Genomic DNA, 13,790 nt, shown 5'->3' on the forward strand with positions numbered 1-13,790 from the left:
CTCCTTCCCTGCTCATGTGCCTGGCCTCTGTTGGAGAGAGGATGCTGTTTACTGGACTTATGGTGTCTGATTTCCTTGTTCAGAGCATTCCTAGATGTTTGTGCTCCTGTTATCCTAGCACTGGGGTTCAACATGAGCAGACACAGTTCTTCATTGAGGTCTCCTTGAGGATGCTCAGCCCTGTTGCTTCAGGTTGCCTTAATGAAGTCCATAATGACTTCGATGGCCTCCAGAGCCTCTGTGTGGCTGGAGCAGGATGGGAGCAGCAGCAGACTTGGTGCTGCACTCCTGGACATCACTGCAGTTACCGTCTTGTGTTTAGTTATTCCCCAGCTCACTGACGGATTTTGGTTAGGATACTATTTCTTGAGCAGCCTCAGCCCTTGTTAGGAGCTCCTCCAGGCTGCACCTGGGCACCAGGGCCCTGGAAACCTGGTGTGGATGTCCAAAAGCAAGACTTTGGTATGAGGTCAAGCTGCATCCTTCTCCTGTACCACAACACTGCTTGTGTGCTTGAAGTACAACGCCTGCAAGATCAGACGTGGACCAAAATGAAACACCTGAAAGTGCAAATCAAAATGGAGTCTGAGCTCCTGTTGCTGCCTGATACAGCCTATTGCTTGTCCAGGAGAATTGCTGGCATTCTCGGCAGTCATTATTATTATTATTTTTTTTTCTTAAAACCTTGTTCTACTACTCAGAAATCATACCTGTGTTATAACAGAAAGCAGTAAGGACGTTATTTGTGTCTCTCAGTTTCTGCTTTCTGAGCTCATCGTTTTCCCTGCAGCTCAGGCTGTAGCCGCCGGGAGCCCAGGTCCATTTCATTCCCTTTTGATGTGTCTTTTCTTTCAGCTCAATCTCGGACTCAAACAGCGGTTTTGAAATTTTCACCTGAACAAAGGGAAAACGGACGCGTTTCTTGAAAAACAATGTGAAAGACATTTCCTCCCAAGCTCCCCAAATGCAGGACTGATCCAGCCATTTCCAAACACAGAGCTTTGGGACGAGGGAGGCAGGGGCAGCGGGTCGGTCGTTCAGTTATTGTGCTGAGATGGATTTAAGCCTGGTTCCTGGAGCTGTCTGTATAATTCCTCTTGCAGTCTTTCTTTCCTGGAGGCAGTGAAGGAGCTGTGGGATGTGCAGGGCATTCTCTGCTTGAAGAATATGGAAGACGGGTGGCAGGGATATGGTAAGAGGCCCCCTTATCACCTGCAGTAGCTCCAGGAGCTGACAGATGTATCTCAGCCCAACAGGAGCTGCTGATTTTTTTAAGGCTGCTTGAGAGCTCTGCTTGCTGCAGGAGGCTGCGAGTTGGTTTTTCTGAGGCTGCTTTGTCACTGCTCTGCTTCTGAGCTCCCCCATGTCGCAGGTAAAACAGTGGCTGATGCTGTGCAACAAGGCGTCTGTCCTTGACGGGATGCAGCACAGCTGCTGAGACTCTGGAGTGGAAACGGGATTAGTTTCTTCCCAGTTTAAAAGGAAAATGATTCAGTCCTTTGGCAATGGTTTTGCCAAACTACAAGTTTGTATTCCCAGACAGATCTGATATGTGCCCTCCTGGTGATGCTAAATGGTGTCTGTGGCCCATGGGGTAGGTTTGTTGTGTGATGAGTGACTGATCACTTTCTGGATCTTGAGATTCTCCAAGAATACGTGGGGTTGGAAGAAAAACTGGCTGTCTGGGAAGCTCCAACCCTCCTCGTTTGGCCTCTTCTGCCAACTTCAGTCATCTTCCCTGTAATCCTGTTAACCCTCAGGGAGCCTGAATTTCCCTTGAACAGAGAAACTCTCCCACGGTATCCTCTTTTTATTCCCAAACTGCTCATACCCCTTTTTGGGAGGTGCACGACCTCCTTACAGGGTGTTTGCCAGCTTTAAGCCTTGAAGGATCTGTTAATACCACAGGTACAAAGCTCAGCAGAGCTTTAGCTGGGACTCTGTGGAGCTCCAGGTGTCTGCTCCGAGTATGTCTGTAAGGAATTGCCTCTTTTATCATTCCACGTGCTCTTAACATCTTTTGCAAAAAAAGCTTCCCTATCTCAGAATTAAATGCACCTCTGGGAACTAAACCTAGATCCCCTACGACAGTGGCATTTTAACCTTAAATCTTCCTTTTTCTGTATCTTTTCTGACAGAGGTGGAACTTCTACCTCAGAAGGAGGTACCTGACCTTAGATTTTACGGCAAGGCCGTTTGGATGGTAACGTGCGTGTTATTACCTGCAGCTGGCCACCCCCCCTGTATATAGGAACAGGGGAAGGTAATCCCATTTGTCATAGCTGCAGCTCAATGCTTGAGAGGTGATGCCTCTGCTTTCAGCTGGACAGGGCTTGCAGGGTGAGTGGGAGGAGGTTGCAATGTTCGTGTTCGTTATTTTGCATTTTTCACTTGCAGATCTGCTAGCTAAGAGGATAACGCTGGTGCTCCGTCACAGAGATAGTCTAGGAGAGGACTCTCTAAGGTGGTTTCTGTCCTTTGGACTGCAGGTATCATTCCCTTCCCTGTGCTTTGACCGAGTCATCTCTCCGTTTACATGCCTCCTGCTGGCTTTTCACACACAGCACTTTGCAGTCTCTGTGCCCTATGCGTTTTTTCTCATTCTGTGGGGGAGGCTGTTGTCCATCTCCAGTTATCCTTTGATGGCAGCCCTCCTCCTCCTCCCTCACCACGTGATTTCTCCAAGCACGTGCTGAAAAGAGCTACCTGTAAACACCTGCATAACTGCTGCTCCTCCTCCTCCTTGCTGAGAACATATCCCTGTCTGTGACGCTCGTCAGAGCCTTTGCAAGCGATGGTGCCGGTGCACGATGATTAATGCTGGTTGTGATCCCTGGAGCCGCCTTGTTTTACTCTTGGCTACTGCCTCCTGTAAAGCTGGGACGTGCTTTGTGTGTGACAGCTGTCACACCGCTCCAGAACTGGGATGCGTGGCACTCGGCTAACGCAAACTCAAATAAGTGCAATTTGCTTTGCTTTTCATGCCTTGTTTAATAATCAGTGCAAGTCCACAGTTCAGCAAGTGAAAAGTTTCGCAGCATCAGATCCAAATTGAAAATATTCATAAGCTTGTAGCAGAGCCCTCTAAAAGAAATGACTGAGCTCTGCTTTAAAAATTGCAGAAACCAGACTGCTCCTAATGGGGTAGTTTATTTTGGGAGACAGATTAAAAGGCACGCCGATGATGGGACATGATGTATTTCAGGGCAATGCTGAGAGGAGAAATTGCACTTGTTGTCTTCCTACTGCATCCAGCTCTGGAATTGCTTTTATGGTGGTGAGATACCTGCACTTGGAGGGCTGCTGCTCCTGCCAGCCAAAGGATCTGGAAGATTGGAGCTGGAAAAATGAGCCTTTGTTCTGAAAGTCCACGGATCCATAATGATTCATCTTCAGCTTGTTTGCAGTTTAGGGAGCAGAAGAAGGCCTTGACAGTTGCTGACAGCGAGCGTGGGTGAGCTGCCGAGGCGCACTCAGTTGTGTTCTTTTGCCTCAATTACAGGGAGACGTTCCTAGGTCTCCCCACTGATCAGCTTTAATGGGTTCAATAGGTTTTGAGAGACTTGAAGACCTCATATCTAGCATGACTTCTTCTCAGCCAAACAGTAGAGTGCAGTAATGTCTCCATCAGACCTGTAGCTCCCAGGTAAACTAATACACATGCTTCACAGAGCTCTGTACTCTTAATTTATTACATGTTTCCCCCCCAAAAGGAAAACATGACATGATTAAATCAGTCCCAGTTCCTGGGACTACAACTACTACTTCCAAAATAGATTTGGAAGCTTTTGATTAACTTGAATCCTTTGGATTGATCACTGATGGGTCTGCTAGGAATTTGTACCTGAAGGTCATTCCTAAATGATTCTGTGGTTGTATGAAGTCTCCAACCTGTCAGGACATAAATAGGACATGGGACATGGACAAACAGGACACGGACTTAACCAAATCCCATCAAAGCCACCCTAACGAGTCAGGTGGGAACTTCAGCCACCCTGGCAGCCATTTCTATGCTAGCACAAGCTTTGAAGAAACTACCAGCAGGTCAAAACCACATTCTGATGGTAAAAGAGACACATCCCTGTCCATCCCTAATGCAGGGGAGCTAGAGATAGCCAGGGATAGCTGCCAAGCCTTAGGACCGTGGTGGACGAGACGCGTGCGTGCTGTGAATCTCCTGCTTCTGCTGAGCTCAGCAAGAGACGCGTGTCTCGGACGGCGAGGCGCCGTTAAGCACTCGTGAAAGGGGCTGTGGGAGCAGACCTCGAGTTAACAAAACTACAGCAAATTAAGATGTATGACTGCGAAGGGTCTGGTGTCGGGAAAGCAGCGATGCGTGGCTTCACTTTTTTTTTTTTTTTTTTTTTCGGAGCGCCGTAATTAACAGCCGGAGAATTGAGTTACAGTTTGTCAAAGTCGCGCGGGGTAAGAAGCACGGAGAGCAGGCCTGGAGAGCATGCAGGGAAAGAGGTTTGCAGGAGATTATCTGACATCGTGGGCTGCTTCACGGCCGTCTGCTCCTACCTGAAAAGGTCAAAGCCAGCCTGACGGCTATGGACACGCTTCTTTTGTGAGCCCCGTCTTTTGGGGAATCCGGAGAGTTCCTATAAACTTTTCTTGATGGATACTTCAAAGACCTTTCTGTAGCACTCTTTCTTCAGTTTCCTTACCTCTGGAAGAATAAAACACCAGGGTTTGTGCCGCCTTCATCTGAAACCTTACTCTGTGAAAAACCACCAAAGAGCCTTTAAAGAAATGCAGCAAGCAAGAAGCCTTTTCAAGTGAAGTAAGTTCTAAATACTGGACTACAAGATTAGAAATAATCATATTTTTATGTTACTCTTTTTTTTTTTTTTTTTAATTTCAGGATTATATTTAACAAAGGTCCTCTTCAGCCATACCAGTGTTTCATTAGCTTTGCAAGCTAGTGAGCCCACAGTTTTTCCTACTGTGTTAAATTCCTTAAGACTACGTCTTTCTCTCCACGTTCAAGATGGAATTTCCCTTTTATCCTCTTTAGTATTTCATTAACCTATTTCGGGAGTGATGCTCCTGGATTTATACCAAGTGGAGCTGCCGTGACTCAGCTGTGTCTGTGCCAGGTTTTGGACTCGGAGATCCACGAGTCCAAAAAATGCTTCTAATCCAGTCCACTTGTGCTCCCCCATGGGTGTTCTTTATCTTTAAGCGTCTTTGCTGTTGATCACGGCGTTTTCAAGACTGTCACAATATTTTAGAGCTCGTCCATCACGAGAAGAGTTCAGCACCGGCGATTCGCAGAATCCGCTTCGCCATTGGAATTTCATGAAGCCCTCACCTGGCATTTTAATAACACAAATGTCAGATTTGGATCCGGAGGGTGGTAGGTGAGTTGTTCCCATTCTCTAGGGAAATTCTCCTCCTCCACATCTCACCCGTGGAGGGAAGTTCATCAGAGCCACGTCCATGGGCTGTCGGCTTTGGAACTCCATTGCGGGTTTGGTGACGGTTCCTGTCTCAGCAGGAAGGATCTTCCCCCGGGTATGAAGTTATTTTCCAATTTTTATGTCTTTACTTTGAGGGCAGGGTGAATTTAACGCTGAAATCCTCAGTGGTGGCTGACCTAGAGGTGTGGAAGCTACGAGGTGCTCCTGGTGTTGTGCAGAATCCGGGCAGGATCGCGGCGCTTTCCTCCCCGCTGACCTCAGCCCTGCCTGCGTGCTCTGCTCTTAACTGCCACTAAAGGGGCAATTACTGCCCGTCGCGGATGCGAGCAGCTATTTACTGAGATCTAGGCTGAAATCATTAACTCATTTCACAGCCTGGTCGATATCCATGAGATGGAGAGGAGCGGGCTCTGCGCGATGCGACACCAGTGCAGAGGGACAGAGGGAAAAGCTCACGGGAAGCTGCCTGTTGGTGATGTCAGCTCAGGTTTGAGTGGTGGTACAGGGGCCAGAGAATATTTTTACCTCTCATTTTGCCAAGAACTGGCGGCACAGGCTAAGCAGCTCGCTCCCACGTTACGTTTTCTGCATCCTTCCTCCCCTCGATGTCTGCAGAAGGCTTTCAAAATCAGATGGCGACGGTGAGTTGCGAATCAGGAGCTCAGCGTTTGTCGTTCCAGCAGAAGGAGATTGCAATCCGGGGTCAGCAGATAGCTGCACGCCCCAGCTCCTGCTGCAGAGAGGTTGCTGCTGGAAGGGGTGAGAGGGAGAGGAGCTCGTGGCATCACCCACCTGCTGTTCTGCTGGGTTCCTTCTCCAAGGTTCCTTCCTCAAAAGACGTTTCGCCTCTGCCGAGATTTCGCATCCTTCTATGAAAACGAGAGGAGGTTTTGCCTCTCTGCAGAACGCAATCCTTCAAAAAACGTCACTCCTCCTCTTCTGTGTTGCACCTTTCCTTCTCTTTCAGCCGGTGACAGGCAGTTTGCACCAGATGAAAACGCAGCCGAGGTGCGGGCGTGGGCTTCGTCTTTTTTGCCGACGCTTTCGGTGTAGGCTGCTGGGAACAAAGGAGAGATGTGAGACCACTGAGCATCGCTGGCAGCCTCGCCAGAAAGTGGAAAAGGCCCGGCTCATCCACGCTAGTCTGAAATACCTGCGGTTTTGTATGCACCCAGCGTGGTGGCACGGTAATTTGGAAACGAATAGCGCTAGCTGGGGGAAACCTGGGCTTCCTCTGCAAAGTGCTTTAACGCCAAAGGAACGCGTTCAGCTAATTGCTTGCCTGTGGCAAACAGATTGCCTGAGGGTGAAGCAGAAGTGCCACTCCTAGAAAGCTTCCTAATTACATCGACGTAGCCTTCAGCCACGTTGGAAGGCAAATTATTATTTTTTTTATTTCTTCTTTCTGCAGAAAGTGGTGGGGTGCCGGCAGCCGCGGCACGAAGCACCCGGCTTCGAGCACCTTCCCCTGTAATTTGGGGGCGTTGGAGGGGACCCCTTCACCCCGGGAAATTTATACCTGTGATACCCCACGACGTTTCATTTGCTGTGCTCCGGCTTCTCAACACGTGTCCTGCTCTATTGAAACGTTTTAACGTATCCAAAGAAATCCGTGTTACGAATGGAAAAGTAATAGCTAGGGTATTTCAAAGTTAGTGAAAGAAATCTGTTTGGGGAGGGGAAAAAAAAAAAAAGGAAAGAAAGAAAGAAAGAAAGAAAGAAAGGGGAGACTTTGGAGAAATGTCTTGCTGTGTAATGCTGGCTCTTTATGAAGTGTATATTCCCAGGCTCTCCAGATTGCAGAGGTCATGATTACTCTCACAATTTGCCCTCCTCTTCTTTCCATCAAGGACATTTTTTCCCCGCGTTGCCTGGCAATTCATGTGCAGATCTCTCAGGTCCTGCCCTGTGCTCTGCCTCTGTTTTCTGTGCTGGTCACACTGCCAGCACCTCCGGACTGGCCTGCCCGAGGATGCGCAATTCTGGCTTGCTAACGGGACCTGCTGCCTGCTGGGCTACGGGGGATTTTGCTACGCTTCCTACAGTTCAGAGATCACAGCTCCTTATTAGCTCTCCAGAGGTCTGTCTTCCTAGGAAGCTGTCTGTTAAACCTGAATTGCCTGGGAACTGAAAGCAGGAACCCGATTTCTGTTGTTTTTAAGGAAAAAAAAGCGCACCCCACCCGACGTTTCTCAAAACGCTGCCTTGGAGTATCGAGCTCAGGCTCTGAGCATGCAGAGACGAGCGTGCGAGCTCATCAAAAAGGGATTGGAGATGGAATCAGAAAAATAAAAGTCCCCTGCCAGGCTGTGCTTTTCATCCCAGGTAACTTGAGTAGGTGGCATGCACCTGTCGGATGATTGATGCAGTTAATTTAAGATGTGAACTGAATTGTTTTGAAGAACGATGGCAAAAAGCTTGTTATGTGCAGAGATGTTTTTATCAGCCTGAAAAGAAATGTCTCAAATCGGTTGCAAATTAAGGGCCTGATTTCTCCCTCCCCCTCAAAAAAAAATTGCATAAATAAGGGGTGTGCATCTCTAAGTCATGCAGTCAGCTTTGTCTGATGTGCCCGGATCTTTGCAGAATGCACACGAATCTTAGCTCCGAACAGTTTTTAAGGTAAAAAAACTCCTTTTTGCACATCCGTTTGTGCAAAACCAGCTGGGGAATGCACCTGAGCATGCCAAGGAGCATGTCTACAGCCAAGTGTAAAATGGCAGCAGTAGTTAATTCTGGGCACAGTTAATTAGAGGTTGCAGATAACACCTCCCGTATGTATCTATTTGGACATGCACAGGCGCTGGATTTGGGATGGAGATCAAACCACTGCTGTGTCCATGCACAAGGCAGTGGACAGCACATGCTTTGGTGTCTTACAGCTGATATGTTATTTATTTCTGGTACGGAGACTTAGATGCACAAGTTTAATGTCACTGTATTTCAGAGAAGACGTATTTTACATTCTGTCTTCAGCCAAACTTTTGCCTTTGCACCTGTAATAACATGGAAATGATACTAAAAATGCAGGAAGCTTAGGCAAGCTTACAATTAAACAGATTCTGTAGACAGTCAGAGCTGTGGTGGCAGCATGTGTGTAAGATTTGGGATAATCTGTTGACCGTAGATGACCTATAAAAACCAAATTCACTGAATCGGTAAAATTACAAAATTGATTTCTTTATCATAACTAATAGCATGCAATTAAGCCATCGTGTGGCAGATTAAAACTTTCAGACTTTTTTTTTTTGTCCATAGCATCAAAGGGGCACCAATAGATCAAAAATCAGATTTTTATCACTGCTCTGGTGAAAGGCGTTGTAGCGGCATCCTCCGGCATCCTTCGAGCCCGAGCAAATGTGAATGTCAGCTTCGTGAATTAAGGTGATAGCATCTTTGCTGGATGCCCTCCTAATGTTGCATCATCCTTTGACGAGTGAACGTGTTGACTTTTTTTAGTATTTTATCAAAAATTTCAATATTTGCACCTGAAACCGCTGCCTCACTCTTTGACACCGAGTGCGTCACCCCGTTGGATTTGCCGGGGTATCCCACTGCTCACCTTGAAACCAACCACCACAGGTCTGTTTTTTTTATTGCCTACATTTGGATCCCCAAACCCTGATTATCCGAGTGCTTCCACATCTCCTCGGCCTTCCACTCAGGGGGAATCCACTTGAGGCCAATGGAAATGTGTGCGTGTGAAGGCAAATATTTGCTTAGCTGCCTCGGGACGGCAGCCGACAAGTCAGCGTTTCCTTTTCAGCATTTCTGAGAGGCCTGAGCGACTTTTTTTTTGGTTCAAAGCACGAATGCAGTGTCATTTTAAGAAAAAAAGTTAATGACTACTTGTCTCTTTCTTTCTGCCGTGCCATTCAGTCCCCAAACTAGCTTGTATCCCCCCCAGATGGGAAACAGGAAAGCAAAACTGGGCTGTCTGGCCAGCCCTTGTTGAATCAAGTCTTTTTTTTTCTTTAAACTAAGAGTGCTGATATAAACTGCGAGCCATAAGCTCCTTCAGACTTCATTGAATCTCTTCCCACTCTTTAGTTTGGGAAGGAAAATCCGGAAACCTATGAAGAGCGTTAATTGTTGACTTGCTGTGGCCTTTCATCCCTCTTCTTTGTGTCGGCTGTGAAAGCGCGCCTGGCGCTGGCCTCCTGCGCCGGATATATTCACTGGAAACCTGAATGACTATTCAGGTGAATAAAAGCCCTGCAAAATCCTCTGGAATGGCAGGCTGAAAACGAACTTGGCTTTTGCAGGGATTATGAAACGAATATTGGGGTTGACTGCGTACTGCGCGCGTCGTGCGGCCATGTCACGGGCTCGCCGATCCAGGTCTCCTGTCTCTCCTTGCACATGGCTACAACTAACCTTGGTAAAGTCCCTGCTGGATGTTTGGTGTGTGTTACAGCTCTGTGAACATGCATAGCCTTCATTTAAACTCTTCAACAGGTTGATCGTGGTCATCTGATGTCGACTTTCTTTTTCTTAAGCGGGTTACGTGCTATTTCCAAGGTACTTTTGCAGCATCTACCCACAAAGTCTTAAGTTTGCTTGATGTATTGGAAATACCAAGCAGTAAACAGGTCAGATATGATGTGCATTGGATATTTTCTACAGCAGTGATCCCCAGCAGCACTGCTTAACCTTCAAACTAAAGCAGTGCAAGCCTTCTGTGGGCAAGGGCAGAGGAGCAAGCTATAGACCACCCGTTTTTCCACTCCACGCTGATATTGGAGAGGTAGAGGTGGTTAAGTAAGTATTTAGCCTTTAAACAAACTAATTTATGTCGTATTTTCAATGTCAATTATCTGTATATTGATGGCTTTTAGTAATAATTGCATCTCTTTTTCACCAACTGTCCCATATGCCCATGGGAAGTAAAGCACCTGCCTCAGCCTGGCTGTGATTGCTGTAAACGCCTAATTTTCTTAGCCTGAGTTCTGTGTGTTCATCACTTGGCAGCTTTTACACGAAAAGCCCAACGGGCTTCTTTTTTTCCAAGTGGTAACCCCTTTTGCAAAATATGTTAGCCGGGTATTTGCAGTTTTCAGTAGCACCAGGCACACCAGGACCTGGGCTCTGCTCTCCTTCCTTGCACGCAGCTTCCCAAGGAATAGGAAAGGCTTCCACTCTCCTGGGCACGTTAATACTGTTCCTCTTGCCAACGCAAACTTGCAAAAAGAGGATGAGAAACAGACCTCTTGCCAAGGCTCCCTTTCCGCTGACAGATTTAGCATGTGCTCTCCTTCGTCTTGCCTGATACAGCTTTGTTTTAGAACAAAGATTGCAAAATATTGAAGGGAAAAGGAGCTGTTGCGGAGGATCAATCCCCTCTCTGTGCACAGTTCATCTTTTTTTTCCCAGTCTCAATATCCTTGTCCTTGAGGAGAAAACAGAGAGGACAGGCAGGGACGTGGCATGGTGCCCACCAGGGGATGTCTCCGTTGTTCTCCTGCCCCTTGGTTTTCAGTCTCCAGCAGAGAAAGAAGCCTGCGACCACATAGCAGGACCTGGGAGAAGACCACTGGAGGGCACAGAGGAACAACCATGCCTGGAAGTCCTAAACCACACAGCCAGAACCTGCAGCACGATGGATTTCAATGCTGACCCAATAAAACCAAGGGGATTCTGTCCTATATATTATTTATAGGACGTCTCTGCTCTTGTCTGCTTGTAATTCCAGGGATATTGTATTTCTGGTGTTTCAACTTCGTCCTCCATTCAGAAACAACTTCAGATCTTTATCCCGTTGCAGCGTGTGGGAAGGAAAGATGTTTTCAATATTCAGGATATGGCTGGAAGGCGATTCTCCCGTACCGAGGGGAGTAATTGCTACAATCGAAGGCAGGCAATTAGTGGTAGTGGTTGGAAATTTCGGAACAAACGTAAATTAAAACACATCTTGGAGGATAACGTGACTTTTTCTGGTATTGATTTTTTTTTTTTTTTAAATCAGAAGTTGGTTAATACAGTTTAGTTTGAGCCAGTGGAAAAGAAAAGAAAACGCTATATTGTAGGCTGGAGGGAAAGGAGGAGTTTTGTGCACATCCACTGCGATTTGGGTGTGTGGTTTGCAAGTGAGAGTGGATTCTTTGCCCAATCTGAGTCCACATCTCCGAAAAATGCTTAATTACTTGAGTCACCCATATTAAAAACAATGTGCTGATGGCAGCACGTGTCATGCTCTGGAGTTTACCTGGAGCAAGTCACCCCGCTGCTCTCCTTCAGGCTTCTTCTGCAAAAAGAAGCTTGCAGGGGTGATGGATTATTTAATATATTTAAAGAGGGGAAGCTTATATTTACTAGTACATAAATTGTGTTTTACAAATATTATTTTCGAATATTATTTTCGACTAGTTTTATATCTGGCTACTAAACTGGCACTCTCTTAGGAGAAGGAACAACGGCTGGCCGTGAGCAAGGTCTGAAGCAGCTCGAGAAGTCTCAGATGAGAAAGATAACCAACAACATTATTCTGCTTTTTTTTTTACAGTGACAGGATGAAAGTCATCACGGTGATATAGGATAGGAGTTTAAAGTTTCAGTAATTTTACGGTAGGTCAAATTCCCCGCTAGGTTAACTAAAAATGTCAGATACTATTTAGGGCTTGTTTGGCATCACAGCTGATGTGGTAAGTCAATTTTCACGATCTCGGGAAGCATCTTAAAACCACACGTTTTATGGATGAGCTTACAGTATAAATAGTGATAAATGGAAATGTGGAGGCACCAGTCTGTCCCCTGCTGCCCTTCCAAGGCTTCTGGTGTCCAACCGAGTACCAAAAGGTCTTTAGAAAGCAATTAATATCTTTAATATCTGTTTAATATTCTTATTAATGATATAGACAGGGGGATTGAGTGCATCCTCAGCAGGTTTGCTGATGACCCTGAGCTTTGTGGTGTGGTCAACACGCCGGAGGAAGGGATGGCATCCACAGGGACCTGGGCAGGCCGAGGGCTGGAACCTCACAAGGTTCACCAAGGCCAAGTGCAAGGTCCTGGACGTCACATCCAGAGGCTGCGAGATGAGATGGAGATGTGAGAAAGGGGAATTAAAGCACAGACTACTTGGAGCTGGAGCTTGAGTTGGTTGGAGAGGTCTCCAGAGGTCTCCAAATGCTGGCTGGAGACCTCTAGAGCCAGTCCCACCTCATGCTCACTGCAGGGCTCACACCAGCACTGGGATGGGGCAACTATATTACTGGGACAAGTCCAGAAACTCCCTTACACATCTGCGGATCCCCTGGTCCTGCAGCACCCTCCTCATGGCCAACCCAAATCTCCCAAGCCTTCGTTTGTGCAGAGAAAGAGGCAGAGAGAAGAGGCTTCAAGCTGCGTGTTCGGGGAAGGCTTTTTAAAGCAAAACACAGCAAAGTCAGGTGGCGAAGATAAAAAAATCAGGATAATCACCCGGGGGAGGATGTGGCTGAGTTGGAGAGCAGAACGAGAGCACTAAATGCAGGAGTGCAGCGGGGCTCGCTTCAAAAGGAAAAGCCAGCAAGGTCTCCAGTTAAAGAAATTAATAGGAATATATCGGGAAAAAGCATTTGAGAACTACTGAGAGTGTTTTCTGGGCACGCAGGGACAGATATGTTAGATATTTTTGAAAATGCATTTATTTGTTGGCTACCTGCAGGTGAAACCCATCTGTCTTGTAGATATAAAGCGAGGAATTTATAGTGCAGGATTCATCTGCACACAGACATTTTGTTCTCTGGATGCAAGCTAATATAACAGCTTTTTTTTTTTTTTTCTTTTATTTTCCTTTTTTTTTTTCCTTGCTGCAGTTTTGTTGTAGGGGGGCTGGTTTCTCATCTACTGAGGGCCAGGCTGGTGTTTTTCTAAGCTCTGCCTAACACAGATAATCAGAAATCCAGCTGTGGTCTTTTTCCTACATCATTTTTGGGCTCGCTGGTTTGTTGTCACCAAGTGTGACACCTGAATTCAGTAACCATCTGTTCCTTGTTTTTTTTGGGCCAGGACAAGGGTTTCTTTTACTGTGTTTTTATATCCTATCTAGCCTAATTGAATCGTGAGTTCTGTGGATCCTCTGGCTTTTAAGTAGATCATCACTTTCACCAAAGGAAAGGTCAAGTTTTTTCACACCTAAGCGTTTATTTTGGGGCATCAGGAGATCCAGAAGATCCAAACTCCGGAGCTGCTTGGTGCTTATAAATTACCCATTAAATTTTCCATGCAACAAAGACCCCCGAGCTGCGCGAAACCCCTTGCTCCATTTAATTTCCAGGTGCTTCAAGCCTTGCCCTCCATCACAACGGCGTGCGTTCAGCCTGCCTCCCCACTTCAGGCTTCACGTGGGTTGGTCACGTCACCACGTGGCACGAAACACAGGTT

General features: G+C 46.7%; 1 protein-coding gene across 3 annotated transcripts in view; it reads left to right on the forward strand.

Moving 5' to 3' along the window:
* The window catches only part of FAM168A (family with sequence similarity 168 member A), a 163,865-nt gene that overhangs the window by 69,606 nt on the left and 80,469 nt on the right, over window positions 1-13,790 (forward strand). Inside the window, exon 3 of one of the 3 annotated variants that reach the window (XM_084305999.1) lies at window positions 2,398-2,489. The exons of the other annotated variants lie outside the window; for them this stretch is intronic. The gene's annotated coding sequence lies outside the window, so the exon portion shown is untranslated. The remainder of the gene's footprint in view (window positions 1-2,397; window positions 2,490-13,790) is intronic. 3 annotated transcript variants of the gene reach the window in all.

The sequence above is a fragment of the Netta rufina genome (genome assembly GCF_964035555.1).
Source record: "Netta rufina genome assembly, chromosome: 1".
NCBI lineage: Eukaryota > Metazoa > Chordata > Aves > Anseriformes > Anatidae > Netta > Netta rufina.